The 15,310-nt window shown below is 38.7% G+C and overlaps 1 protein-coding gene across 1 annotated transcript in view; it reads left to right on the top strand.

Annotated features, from left to right (window-relative positions):
• Nucleotides 1-15,310, top strand: part of Cfap299 (cilia and flagella associated protein 299) — a 496,870-nt gene that overhangs the window by 78,490 nt on the left and 403,070 nt on the right. The gene's annotated exons all lie outside the window — the stretch shown is intronic.

Below are 15,310 nucleotides of genomic sequence, written 5' to 3'. Positions count from 1 at the left end.
TCACTCATACTCTTGGCAGAGGTGAGTTTACATCTCCTGGTTTAGCATCCAGGGCGGTCTGTTAAATAATATGTCTACAGCTCTGCAGCCTGACCTGTTCCCACTCATGCTGCGCAGTCCAATAGTGCATGTGCTGGCAGCCCAGACTCTGAAGAATCTGTTCACACGCCCAAGCTGCCTCCTCTAGTGTTGTCTGTAGAAGTCCTTCTGCCCTCCTTGTCCCACTTTGTATCAGTCTTGTCTTTGCTCGACAGCCAAATGGTATTTTATTTGCTTTCCCTCTGAGCAAATATTTCCTTTACCTCTAGTGCTTCTTTTCTGTCCTACTATGATGTGGGCATCAGCAGTCGTGTGGGCAGACGTATCAGATGATCTCAGGAGTGGCATTATGCCCTGCCGACTTAATATTGTTTATAGCCTAAAGAATGCCGAGTTCCTTCTGGTATTCATTTTATCCCAAGCCCTAACCAAGAGCCATGAATTTGAAAGAAAGCAGGGAGGGAGACATGAGAGGGCTTAGGATGAGGAAAGGGAAGAGAGAAATGTTGTAATTAAACCATAATTTCAAAAATAAAAAACAATTTAAAATATTTTATAGAAAATGAATGATATGTTTAGTTTTACTTATTTTACATTGCTATTTAATGTAACATTCTTTGGTAGTAAATATAGTTTATGTTTCATAATATAAACATGACCCTTAATGTTAAACAATTAGTGCTAAACATTGAACATTTAGGTAAGTTTAGAATTATAAAGCTTGGCAAAGATCTTTGTCCTTCCAGTAAGTATGATTCTGTCTGTTAAGGACATTGACTCAGTTGCAAAATCTCAATTTTTGGTAGAAAGTCTTACAGCCAGTAGTTACCTGCCCACTGGGGCGTCGCCTCTTATACTATTTATGCCAAAGTAGAGCATGTACCCAGTCTCTTTTCTGGCTGTGGGGTTCGGTTTCTCATCTCCATTCCAGCCGAGGATTCTGATTTGTGAGTTATACCCCTAAATGAATAACCGTCTATTTCTCAATTCTGAGCTAGTGTGGGATTTCTTTTAAACGTCCTTCTTCAACCTTTATTTATTTATTTTGATTTTTCAAGACAGGGTTTCTCTGTGTGTAGTTCTGGCTGTCCTGGAATTGCTCTGTAAACCAGGCTGGCCTTAAACTCACAGAGATCCACCTGCCTCTGCCTCTTGAGTACTGGGATCAAAGGCATGTGCTACCACTGCCCAGCAATTTTTTTGTTGGTTAAAATTGTTAGTTTATTGTTAGTTAAAATTATTTTCAGGATTCAAATGGTCAAGCTTAAAATATCCTAATTAAATTATGACAAGTTTCATATAGAAAAGTGTCCCAAGTCCACATCCTGAAGAGAGCACTTACTCTGGATGGCAAGGCACAGACCTGTAGCCAGACACTGCTGTAAGTTGTCATCTGGTCTCATCCCCTCACAGTTATACATAAGCTAAAGCATCACGTCATGCAGCTTAAGAACTTCTTGGAAACTAAACAAAGAAGAAGTGTTGCACATCCTCTTCTGGCACACTTTATAAGTCCAGCCAAATTCAGTCAAATCAGCAAGGCCTACATGGTACCACTTGCTTTTCTCTTTCCTTTTAATTTTCAGAAAAAGATGCAGAAAATCTCTTCCTCACTTTTCTACCTCAGTCTGCTTGTTATTTAAATTGCAATGTTTACTAATGAAGTTTAGTTAGGCTGGTAAAAGTGAAACTTTAAGTTTTCTTGCACATCTATTTTGCACTGAATTTTTGCATAGAAATTATTTAATTTTTAGCTTTATTGTTGTTTAGCATCATCTACTAGCAGTTATTTATAAGTGAAACAGAATTATTTCCTTTATTCTGCTTTCATTCTAGCTTTTTAAGGTTCCTAACTGGTTGTTGATACAAAAGAAAATTCAATTATGCACGTCTGGTTCTTGACATAATTTCATTATTTTTTGTTTAGAAGTTGAAATGATTTCTTTATGACAACAAATGATTACTGAATAATTTAATTTTATATTAAAGGAGATTGTATGACCTCTAGTATAGTCAGAAAATTGAATTTTAGAAAAAAATCATTTCATTGTTACTATTTTCATAGTACTTACCTGTGTATAGAAGATAAGAACACTACCACTGTGTGTCCCCTGAGATCGTTTAGTGTTATCATTATATGCTTATATTTTCTGGTTTGATTTGTATTATGACATTAGACTTAATTGTTTATTAATATTTTTTATCTTGCTGACATGTGATGATTTTTAAATGTTTTCTCATAATGCTAAAGCCTGAAGAAAACTTCAATAGTTATTTTTCTGAAGATAAAAGATCCCATAATCTTCTTAAGGACTTTGTGTTCAATTTGACTTACTATTTTAGATATTAATCTCTTACCATAAATACATCTTTCTTCATAAATCTTGGAAGTTATTAAAAAAATCTGTCACTGCCTGTGGAGTTTAATTTGTAAATATAGAAACTTTTTTATTATTGCCAAATAATTCTTTTATTTCTCTAGCTAAATTATTTTGATGAGAATATATAGTAAAAGACTAGAACAAAGTAAATCGTGTTTGCTAAAGATTTTAGAAATTGTGGTGTGCAATCATTAACAATGTCATCAAATTATATTTGAGGCTCTATATGCGGGATTGATGAGCAAGTCCAGGAAGGAAAGACTGGAAGAAAGAATGGAAGAAAGAATGATGGATAGAAAGGTTTTTTTTTTTTTTTTTTTTTTTGCTTTCCAAGCTGTTAAAGAACCATATCATTTACCAAACCATATAAAAACTGTCACTACTACAGTTGATGCCAAAAAAAGAAATGACAATTGGGAACTTACAGTTCTCTAAAACACTAACAGTAAGTGTGTCAGCATTCATACCAAATATAATAGAAAAGAGAGTGCAGATTAATAAAGTAATGCTTCAAACAGAAGCAGTGACTAGGGGTTGGAGAAATGGTTCAAGCAAGCATGAGGACTAGAGTTAGATCCCCAGAATCCATGCAGAAGCCAGGAAAGTGTGGTAGAGAAGGGATTCCTGGGGCTAGCTGGATAGCCAGACTTACAGAAGAGAATCAGGAACTGGAAGTTCAGTGAGAGGCCCTGTCTCAAAGGAAAAGTGGAGAGCAATCGTATCAATGGTAGAAAAGTGCACAGAACAATTGTCCTCAATTATCATCCCATCGCTTAGAACCTCAATGTCCTCCCTAAAATAATGTTATTTGTTTTTTTTCCCAAGGTAGCTGTAAGGAAAAAAAAAGTTAAAAAGGATTAAGAAACACTTGAAGCAAATAAAATATTAAGAAATCAGCGCGTATGTTTTTTTGCACTGATAGCCTATGTTAGGTTGAATATGATGTATATATAAGATTTACTTCAAAATTTCTTTAAAGCGTTTTATTAAAATACAAGTGGCAGGATAAAAGACCATTGTCCCACCGCAATTCTTCCAAGTAGTTCTCTGACTTCCACAAGTGCACTGTGGCACTGCCTCCCCCACAGCAAATGACTGAATGGATGAATAGATAAAAGCAATGAAAACTCTCAAAAAGAATATTTATAGTTACAGGAAAAATGTATTTTTAAGAATTATTGAAGAAAACTTTAAATTTAAGAATTATTACACTTGAATTACAAATTAAATGGAATATTTGAGTTCTAGTAATTCTGGAAGGAAGATTTCTAGGAACAGGAAGAAACACTGTTTTTTGTTATTGCCTGCTTGTTTGAACGAGGTTCATCAGTGATGATGCTATGAAACATTGAAGGTGCTCATTACAAAGTCTCGATGAAACCTCCTTCAGTCCATTTCAAACATAAGGCCGCATTATGTTCTTAGTGAAAAATTGAAAAATTTGAAAAGTGTCATTTAAGTGAGATATTACAAGATCTTCCATGATATTTTGCATTATATTTATTTTGTAAACATAAAATATAAAGAAAATTCAGTATTTTCCATTGGGTACATAAACATACCTCCAAAGCCACTTTTATGAAAAACTTCACCCTCCCTATGCTACTACCAGTAAAGGTTGTGAATAAACTTCTTTGTTATTTATCAGGGCAGAAAAGCAAGGCAGTAGATGGTGAGATGGCAAGTTCTAGCAGAAACAGAGTCTTAAAAGTAGGTTTTCTTCATGAAGGTGGTGTTCTCTAAATCACTTAAAGACTGTTTACGTTTCTAGAAATGGGGTCCCAGAGGAAGGCATTGGAAGGTCAGTTTCACTGTCTCTGATTTGCAGAGGCCACAGAGTCACAGCCTTTCCTCTTTGTGATCTCATTCTTCATGTCTTCATGCGTCCAAGTTTCCTCCTAGCACATGGGATGTGTTAGTGCCTATTGCTTGTTTAAAGGTTCTGTTTTGAATAATATTCAGGTTCTGGGGTCAAGGACTTAGCATTTTTGGCAGACACAAGTCAATACATCATAGGGCTTAATTAGTGCAATCCAGTATGAGTATACTGATTATTTTTTTCCAATTGAGAAATGATTTTCAAATTATTCAGTATTGATAAACTCAGTACTGATAGTTGTATCTGGTACATAGTGAAGGTGAGATTGTCTCCTGAAAATACTTTTGTTGAAATTAAAATCTGTCTTAACACACACTTTTCTTAAAATCTGCTTTCAATCATTTGACAAGATAAGATTTGTTTTTTTCATATTTTAAGATTAAAATTTTAGCTTTAGTTTCATGTAGGTGTATGTGTGTGCATGTGTATATCTGTGTGCCTGTATGTGCTCATGTGAGTGGAGGGACCCTCGAAGGTTAGAAAAGCATGTTGGGTCCCTTGGAGCAGGAGTTGCAGGCAGTTGTATGCCGTCTGACAAGGGTATTGAGAATCATGTTAGGGTCCTATGCAGCAGCACTGCTCAGTCTAACCATTGGAATTTCTCTCCAATCTCTCTTCCCTCTTTTAACAGCACTCTACACAATGGAAGTTCAAGTGGTAGAAGGTTCAGGCTAATTAAATACCCTCCTCACTTTTCTTATTTACCCTACAAAAACTATGCTCTTGGCAAAATGGAGTCTAATTAAGAACTGATCACCCTGCATGATGATGCTCCCAGTAGGTCTAAGTTCTGTGCCTCCCGCTTGGAAATGTTTGTCTGGGAAACTGACTTTTACTAGTTCCTGTAGTAAACACATACAGGTGCTAGGGTTATTGCCTACCGCCTTATGTCTTCTGGTAGGCAGGTACACAATTCCAGCTCCAAACATTCAGTAAGATGAAAAAAACAAGCCAGCTGCAGAACTAGAATGGAGATTCCCAAAAGCCCTTAGCACTTCTTTGCTATGTGATCCTGATAGCTGATGCATTTTGAGTCCTGACACAATAAAACCTGCCCCCTGCCTGAGAATGCAGTCATATAATGATGGTGTATGCACTAAGATGTGTGTTATGATCTTGGGTCTGTACTTTCATTAAAGGAACATGTAACCTTTGCCTGGCTCTGTGGATGTCCTTCAGTCAATTACATCATCCTGTTGGGACCACCAGAACTTCAGCTACTCATTTTATTCCATACTTGCTTCTCTTTGTACCCACCCACAGAATAAATTATAGGACATGTGAATCCAAATTAGTTTTTTCTGGCTACTGCCATTTCTGGGAAAGAGAAGAGGATAGAATTACTTTTAGAATTTCTTCTGAGAATTTATTGGTCTCTTAGGTTTGTGAAGGCCATGGATATTCTATATGGAACTGGCTAAGTTATGTTAACAGGCTACTATTAGGGTAAAGTCTATTGTAAAATATATCTGATGGTTGGTTGGTTTTATATGGTAGAAATTTAATGCCCTTTTGGAGCTAAAGCCACTATTGTTAATATCCTTAAATTGAAAAGGCTGTCAAACCAGGCTGAACGAGAACAATGTGGTACAACAATAAGTTTGAAAAATAATGTAATTAAATTATTATATTTACTTGATTACTTGTTAAGCAGTAGAAATTGTGGGGGTAGATTATGGGATTTGTTTGAAGGGATATAACACATTTCCCCGAATGAAAACATCTGTTCGTGTTGGTGTTTTCCATTAGTCATCTTCAGAGATGTTAATTTAACTTAAAACAATTCACACTCTTCTGTTGATGATTAATTTCAAAACGATGTTTGCATTATTAGTTGAAGTCAGAGACACCATGAGAAATGGGAGTGAAAACAGATGGCTGGATGATGCGTGTGGTACTTTGTTCACATTAAAGCAGTGCCTGGTGTTTGCATCTAGATTGGCAGAAGAATAAATGCTAAAATGGGCACAAGTTATTTGCATACCTGACTTAAAGAGTCCATGTAAAACATCTCAAAGGCATGGCAAATGTATTAAGCTCAGTGTGACTGATGTAAGAAGCGCTCCTCTGATATTATTCTATAGAGCCACAGCATGGGTAGTAACCGCCCAGTTTCTTTTCATTCATATTTTTGGAAAAGTTTCAAATAACAAAACCAATTAGTAAATCTCATGATTTTCTCACTGAATTTTGCATATAATAAATACTCTAGGCTCAGTAGTCATCAGAATTTTCTCTTTGTATTCAGGCAAATATACTGAAAGATATTTGGGAGACTCTACACTGCGGCATGCATTCTCACTCACCCTTCCTTTCTTTCAAGTCTTCTCACATTCTAGAGTGTATGTGCCTTCTTGGAAGTCTTTTGTTGTTGTTTTTAAGTTCTTTGTTTTTTGTTTGTGTTTTGATACAGAGCTTCTTTGTGTAACAGCTCTGGCTGTCCTAGAACTCATTCTCTAGACTGGGCTGGTCTCAAACTCATAGAGATCCGCCTGCCTCTGCCTCCCCAGTGCTGGGATTAAAGGTGTGTGCCACCACTGCCTGGCTTCTTTTAATTCTTAATTCATTGAGTCAGCAGTGTGTCCCAGTAGTCTAAACTTTTTAACATGTTTTCCTTAAACAATAAATAGTGTTTTTATCCACCATATCTTGAATTAAGTTTGGTTGGTGGTGGCACACAGATCACATGGTGTTTGTGTTCCTTACCATTTAGACCCCTCGGCGAACAGGATGAAAACTCTAAGCAAACAATGACTAAAGTAATAGGAGGTGGCTGGTGGTGCTTGGCAATTTTCAACACTTTTACACTACATAGAATGCAGTTTGGAAAGGCATGTTGGAAGAGGCAGGGTGGAACCATCCAGGATCTGGGTATGGCATGATCAGCTTTCTGAATCCCAACAAAATCTTTGTTTTGTTTTCAGTCAGGGTCTCTGATTGGGATGCTCACAAATTTTTACTTCCTAGTGTGGAAACATACACTTCCACAGCTCTCTTCTTGTGTGGGTTCTGGGGGTGATTTGCCATTCCTTGTACTTGTAGAACACACACTTTATGGCTCAAGACTCAGCGATGCTGGGTATGAAGAAAGTAGTACTGGGAAGGGAGTTGAAAAGCAAAGGAATTGAAAAGTTTTAGATGGAAGGTAAAAATAAAGATGTTTGGTTCACATGGTAAAAAGGATACTTGCTAGGGAACATCAACTCACTTAAATATCAGAGTGTTTAGACCTTTAAAACATTAGATCAACAAAAACATTAGAATGTTTAGATCTTCAAAATAGAGTGTCCATCTCGGCTATGGGAGACAGTTGATACTGGAATTGGTGTCTAGAGAAAAGTCTTAATGTTCTAGGGTAGGACATTATAAAGACCAGATGACCACCAAAATATTGCACAAACATCTATGATGTGGTATTCCCCTCTGTATGCTGTGAATGCCATTGGTTAATAAAGGAGTTGCTTTGGGCTTATTGCAGTGCAGAATAGGGCAAGGCGGGAATTCCAAGCAGATAGAGGAGAAAAGAAGGCAGAGTCAGGGAGATGCCATATAGCCACTGCAAGAGACAGATACCAGATGCCAAATGCAGGAAACTTACCGGTAGGCCACAACCACGTGATGATACAAAGATTAATAGAAATGGGTTAATTTAAGATGTAAGAGCTAGAAATAAGCTTACACTATTGACCAAACCAGATTGTAAATAAAATAATTTCTGTGTAAATTATTTTGGGTCTAGGCAGCTGAGAACTAACAATCAGTCTCCATCAACACATCTAGGTCCAGATAATAAGATTTCTATTGCTTTAGTCACAGATGTGAAAAGTGACTACAGTTTAACTAAAGAACCTAAAAACGTACAAAAGGAAAATAAAGGCATACATGTAAAAACTGCTAGTAAGTGCATGTGCAGATACAAGCACAAGATACATTGGATTTTCAGTGAACTTTCTCCTACATTTTACATTCTATTCAGTAGTGTTGGGGGACATATGGAGGTCAGAGAACGACCTCTGGTTTTGCTCTTTAGGATGACTATTTACGTTGTTTTGTTTTTAGTCAGGGTCTCTCATTGGGATGCTCACAAATTTTTACTTCCAAGTGTGGAAACATACACTTCCATATCCCTCTTCTTATGTGGGTTCTGGGTGTGATTTGCCATTCCTTGTGCTTGTAGAACACGCACTTTATGGGTTAAGATACCTTTTCAGCCCTATATTTAAAGTAATTTTTTTTTTTTTTTTTTTTTTTACTAATCAGTTTTTCATGTATATCATCTCATAGATGTCTTATGTGGTTGTCCCTGGGTAATTCTTTTTTTTTTATTTTTATTTATTTATTTATTTATTTATTTTTGTTTCATGAATTTCTTTTTTTTTGTTTTTTTTGTTTTTTTTCTTATAATTCTTTTTTTATTAATTAATTTATTTAATTATTAAAGATTTCTGCCTCTTCCCCGCCACCACCTCCCATTCCCTCCCCCTCCCCCAATCAAGTCTTCCTTCCTCCTCAGCCCAAAGAGCAAGCAGGTTTCTCTGCCCTGTGGGAGGTCCAAGGACCACCCACCTCCATCCAGGTCTATTAAGGTGAGCATCCAAACTACCTGGGCTCCCACAAAGCCATTACGTGCAATAGGATCAAGAACCCATTGCCATTGTTCTTCAGTTCTCAGTAGTCCTCATTGTCCATTATGTTCAGCGAGACCGGTTTTGTCCCATGCTTTTTCAGTCCCCGGCCAGCTGGCCTTGGTGAGTTCCCGATAGAACATCCCCATTGCCTCAGTGTGTGGGTGCACCCCTCGCAGTCCTGAGTTCCTTGCTCGTGCTCACTCTCCTTCTGTTCCTCCTTTGGATTGTGAGACTTCAGTCCAGTGCTCCAATGTTGGTCTCTGTCTCTGTCTTCTTTCATCGCCTGATGAAGGTTAATATTCAGGGGGATGCTTATATGTATTTCTTTGGGTTCACCTTCTTATTTAGCTTCTCTAGAATCACGAATTATAGTCTCAATGTCCTTTATTTATGGCTAGAAACCAAATATGAGTGAGTACATCCCATGTTCCTCTTTTTGGGTCTGGCTTACCTCACTCAGGATAGTGTTTTCAATTTCCATCCATTTGTATGCAAAATTCAAGAAGTCATTGTTTTTTACTGCTGAGTAGTACTCTAATATGTATATATTCCATACTTTCTTCATCCATTCTTCCGTTGAAGGACATCTAGGTTGTTTCCAGGTTCTGGCTATTACAAACAATGCTGCTATGAACATAGTTGAGCATATACTTTTGTTGTATGTTTGGGCATCTCTTGGGTATATTCCCAATAGTGGTATTGCTGGGTCGAGAGGTAGGTTGAACCCGACTTTCCTGAGAAACCGCCACACTGCTTTCCAAAGTGGTTGCACAAGTTTGCATTCCCACCAGCAATGGATGAGAGTGCCCCTTTCTCCACAACCTCTCCAGCAGAGGCTATCATTGGTGTTTTTGATTTTAGCCATTCTGACCGGTGTAAGATGGTATCTTAATGTTGTCTTGATTTGCATTTCCCTGATTGCTAAGGAAGTTGAGCACGATCTTAGGTGTCTTTTGGCCATTTGAACTTCTTCTGTTGAAAAGTCTCTGTTCAGCTCAGTGCCCCATTTTATAATTGGATTGATTAACCTTTTACGGTCTAATTTCTTGAGTTCTTTGTATATTTTGGATATCAGACCTTTGTCAGTTGCGGGGTTGGTGAAGATCTTCTCCCAGTCAGTGGGTTGCCTTTCTGTCTTAGTGACAGTGTCCTTTGCTTTACAGAAGCTTCTCAGTCTCAGGAGGTCCCATTTATTCAATGATGTCCTTAGTGTTTGTGCTGCTGGGGTTATACGTAGGAAGTGTTCTCCTGTGCCCATGTGTTGTAGAGTGCTTCCCACTTTCTCTTCTATCAGGTTCAGTGTGTTTGGACTGATATTGAGGTCTTTAATCCATTTGGACTTGAGTTTTGTGCATGGTGATAGATATGGATCTATTTTCATTCTTCTACAGATTGACTTCCAGTTTTGCCAGCACAATTTGTTGAAGATGCTCTCTTTTTTCCATTGTATACTTTTAGCTCCTTTATCGAAAATCAGGTGTTCATAGGTTTGTGGGCTAAAGTCAGGGTCTTCTATTCTATTCCATTGGTCGACTTCTCTGTTTTTATGCCAGTACCAAGCCGTTTTCAGTACTGTAGCTCTGTAATAGAGTTTGAAGTCAGGGATGGTAATGCCTCCAGACGATCCTTTATTGTATAAGATTGTTTTGGCTATCCTGGGTTTTTTGTTTTTCCATATAAAGTTGATTATTGTCTTCTCCAGATCTGTGAAGAATTTTGATGGGATTTTGATGGGGATTGCGTTGAATCTATAGATTGCTTTTGGTAGAATTGCCATTTTTACTATGTTGATCCTCCCAATCCAAGAGCAAGGGAGGTCCTTCCATTTTCTGGTGTCCTCTTCAATTTCTTTCTTCAAAGACTTAAAGTTCTTGCCAAATAGATCTTTCACTTCCTTGGTCAGAGTTACCCCAAGGTATTTTATGCTATTTGTGGCTATCGTGAAAGGTGATGCTTCTCTGATTTCCCTCTCTGCTTCCTTATCCTTAGTGTATAGGAAGGCAACTGATTTTTTGGAGTTGATTTTGTATCCTGCCACATTACCAAAGGTGTTTATCAGCTGTAGGAGTTCTTTGGTAGAGTTTTTGGGGTCGCTTATGTATACTATCATATCATCTGCAAATAATGAAAGCTTAACTTCTTCCTTTCCAATATGGATCCCCTTGATCCCCTTATGTTGTCTTATTGCTATTGCTAGAACTTCAAGCACTATATTGAAGAGGTATGGAGAGAGTGGACATCCTTGTCGTGTTCCTGATTTTAGTGGGATGGCTTTGAGTTTTTCTCCATTTAATTTAATGTTAGCTGTCGGCTTGCTGTAAATAGCTTTTATTATATTTAGGTATGACCCTTGTATCCCTAATCTCTCCAAGACCTTTATCATAAAGGAGTGTTGAATTTTGTCGAATGCTTTTTCAGCATCTAATGAAATGATCATATGGTTTTTTTCTTTCAGTTTATTTATATGGTTGATTACATTGATAGATTTGCGTATGTTGAACCAGCCCTGCATCTCTGGAATGAAGCCTACTTGATCATAATGGATAACTTTTCTAATGTGTTCTTGGAATCGGTTTGCCAGTATTTTATTGAGAATTTTTGCGTCGATGTTCATGAGTGAGATAGGCCTGTAATTCTCTTTCTTGGTTGGGTCTTTGTGTGGTTTTGGTATCAGGGTAACTGTAGCTTCATAAAAGGAATTTGGCAATGACTCTTCTGTTTCTATATTGTGAAATACATTAAGGAGTATAGGTATTAGCTCTTCTTGGAAGTTCTGGTAGAATTCTGCATTGAAACCATCTGGCCCTGGGCTTTTTTTGGAAGGGAGATTTTTGATAACTGTTTCTAATTCTTCGCGACTAACAGGTCTATTTAGATCGTTCACCTGGTCTTGGTTTAGGTTTGGTATATGGTACTTATCTAAAAAAGTGTCCATTTCTTTTGCATTTTCCAGTTTTGTGGCATACAGGCTTTTGTAGTAAGATCTAATGATTCTCTGAATTTCCTCTGTGTCTGTGGTTATGTCCCCCTTTTCATTTCTGATCTTATTTATTTGCGTGTTCTCTCTCTGTCGTTTAATTAGTTTGGATAGGGGTTTGTCAATCTTGTTGATTTTCTCCAAGAACCAACTTTTTGTTTCATTGATTCTTTGGACTGTTTTCTGTGTTTCTATTTTGTTGATTTCTGCCCTCAGTTTGATTATTTCCAGTCTTCTACTCCTCCTGGGCGCGTCTGCTTCTTTTTTTTCTAGAGCTTTCAGGTGTGCTGTTAAGTCCCCAATGTATGCTTTCTCCGTTTTCTTTAAGTGGGCACTTAGTGCTATGAACTTTCCTCTTAGCACTGCTTTCATCGTGTCCCATAGGTTTGAGTATGTTGTCTCTTTGTTTTCATTAAATTCAAGGCAGACTTTAATTTCTTTCTTAATTTCTTCCTTGACCCAGGTGTGGTTCAGAAGTTGACTGTTCAGTTTCCATGAGTTTGTCAGCTTTCTGGGGGTAGCATTGTTGGTGGCTTCTAACTTTAATCCGTGGTGATCTGATAAGACACAGGTGGACACTGATATTTTTTTGTATCTGTGGAGGTTTCCTTTGTTTCCAAGTATGTGGTCAATTTTCGAGAAGGTTCCATGAGCTGCAGAGAAGAAGGTGTATTCTTTCCTATTTGGGTGGAGTGTTCTATAGATGTCTGTTAAGTCCATTTGATTCATTACCTCCAACAATTCTCTTAATTCTCTATTAGTTTTCTGTCTGATTGACCTGTCCATTGGTGAGAGAGGTGTGTTGAAGTCTCCTACTACTAGTGTGTGTGATTTGATGTCTGCCTTGAGTTTTAGCAATATTTCTTTTACATAAGTGGGTGCTTTTATATTAGGGGCATAGATATTCAGGATTGAGACTTCATCCTGCTGAATTGTTCCTGTTATGAGTATAAAGTGTCCCTGTCGATCTCTTCTGATTGATTTTAGTTTGAAGTCAGTTTTGTTAGAAATTAGTATGGCCTGGTGCTGGAGAGATGGCTCAGTGGTTAAGAGCATTTCCTGCTCTTCCAAAGGTCCTGAGTTCAATTCCCGGCAACCACATGGTGGCTCACAACCATCTGTAATGAGGTCTGGTGCCCTCTTCTGGCCTGCAGATATACACACAGACAGAATATTGTATGCATAATAAATAAATATTTTAAAAAAAAGAAATTAGTATGGCCACACCTGCTTTTTTCTTAGGACCATTTGCTTGAAAAACCTTTTCCCAACCCTTTACTCTGAGTAGATGCCTGTCTTTGTGGTTGAGATGAGTTTCTTGCAAACAGCAGACTGTTGGATCCTGTTTTCGTATCCAATCTCTTAGTCTGTGCCTTTTTATTGGTGAATTGAGACCATTAATATTAAGTGATATTAATGACCAGTGGTTGTTAACTCCGGTTATTCTTACTGCTTTTGGTAGAAGAGTTTGTGTGTTTCCCTTCTTTGAGTTGTGCTGTTGAAGGGCCGCTAGATGCCTGGGTTATTGTAGGCAGTGTTGGCAATGTTGGATTCCTTGGGTTGTGATTTTCCTTCTATTACTTTCTGTAGGGCTGGATTTGTGGCAACATATTGTTTAAATTTGTTCTTATCCTGGAATGTCTTGTTTTCTCCATTGATAGTGAACGATAGCTTGGCTGGGTACAGTAGTTTGGGTTTGCATCCATGGTCTCTTAGTTTCTGTAGTACCTCTATCCAGGACCTTCTGGCTTTCATGGTTTCCATAGAGAAGTCAGGTGTAAATCTGATCGGTTTACCTTTATAAGTTACTTGGCCTTTTTCCTTTGCAGCTCTTAATATTCTTTCTTTAATCTGTATATTTTGTGTTTTGATTATTATATGGCGAGGGGACTTTTCTTTTGATCCAGTCTGTTTGGTGTTCTGTATGCTTCTTGAATATTCAAAGGAATATCTTTCTTTATGTTGGGGAAGTTTTCTTCCATAATTTTGTTAAAAATGTTTTCTGGACCTTTGAGCTGTGCCTCTTCTCCTTCTTCTATCCCTATTATTCTTAGGTTTGGTCTTTTTATTGTGTCCCATATTTCCTGAATGTTTTGTGATGAGAATTTGTTGGTTTTGGTGTTTTCTTTGATCAGTCCGTTTATTTTCTCTATGTTGTCTTCAGAATCTGAGATTCTTTCTTCTATCTCTTGTATTCTATTGATTATGCTTGTTTCTGTAGTCTCTGCTCGTTGACCTATATTTGCCATATCCAGCTGGTCCTCAGTTTGTGTTTACTTTCTTGCTTCCATTTCAGTTTTCAATTCTTGGACTGTTTCCATTACCTGTTTGATCGTTTTTTCTTGGCTTCCCAGGGTATCATTTACGTATTTACTCATTTCTTCAAACTTTTTGTTATACTTCTCATCCATTTCTATGAGGGCGTTTTTTACATGTTGTTTAAGGGACTCTATTGCTTTCAAAAAGTCAGTTTTTTCCTCTTCTCCTGTGTTAGGGTGTTCAAGTCCTTGTGTTGTAAGATCATTGGGTTCTGGTGTTTTCATGTTGTTTTTCAGATTGTTGGGTGAATTCTTGCCTAGGCGTCTGCCCATCTCCTCTTACCTATGCTATCTATTGGGTTTGATTTAATTGTAGTGGGGCAATCTGCTCTCAGTGCAGGCTTCACTGTTTCTTGCCCGCACTATCCTGCATCCAGTGCCTCCGCCGCCCGGGCCTGCCTGCCGGTGCCTCCGCTGCCCGGAACTGTCTGTGCGCCGGTGCTTCCGCCGCCTAGGCCTGCCTGCCGGTGCCTCCGCCACCCGGGCCTGCCTGCACGCCGGTGCCTCTGCCGCCCGGACTTGCCTGCGTGCTGGTGCCTCCGCCGCCCGGGCCTGCCTGCGCGCCTGTGCTTCCGCCGCCTAGGCCTGCCTGCCGATGCCTCCGCTGCCCGGGCCTGCCTGCGCGCCGGTGCTTCCGCCGCCTAGGCGTGCCTGCTGGTGCCTCCGCCACCAGGGCCTGCCTGCCGGTGCCTCCGCCGCCCAGAACTGTCTGTGCGCCGGTGCTTCCGCCGCCTAGGCCTGCCCGCCGGTGCCTCCGCCGCCTGGGCCTGACTGCCGGTGCCTCCGCCACCCGGGCCTGCCTGTGTGCCGGTGCTTCCGCCGCCTGGGCCTGCCTGCCGATGCCTCCTTAAAGTAATTTTTAAATAGTAAATTATTTGTAGATGGCTCTTTTCTGCTGCCAGCCACAAATAATTATATGGATATTTTTATTAATTATGAAAGCTTGGCCTTTAGCTTTCGCTTTTTTTAAATAGGAATCCATGGGGTCAGTGAGGCTAAACTTTTCTATCTGAGGTAGGTTAGGGAAAAGGTTAGGGAAAACATCAATCTCTCTTGATATTTTCCTTTTTTATTCTTATTCTTCTTTT

Source organism: Chionomys nivalis, chromosome 6 (genome assembly GCF_950005125.1).
Source record: "Chionomys nivalis chromosome 6, mChiNiv1.1, whole genome shotgun sequence".
Lineage (NCBI taxonomy): Eukaryota > Metazoa > Chordata > Mammalia > Rodentia > Cricetidae > Chionomys > Chionomys nivalis.
Note: the sequence above shows the minus strand (reverse complement) of the source record. Positions and strands in the feature narration are given on the sequence as shown.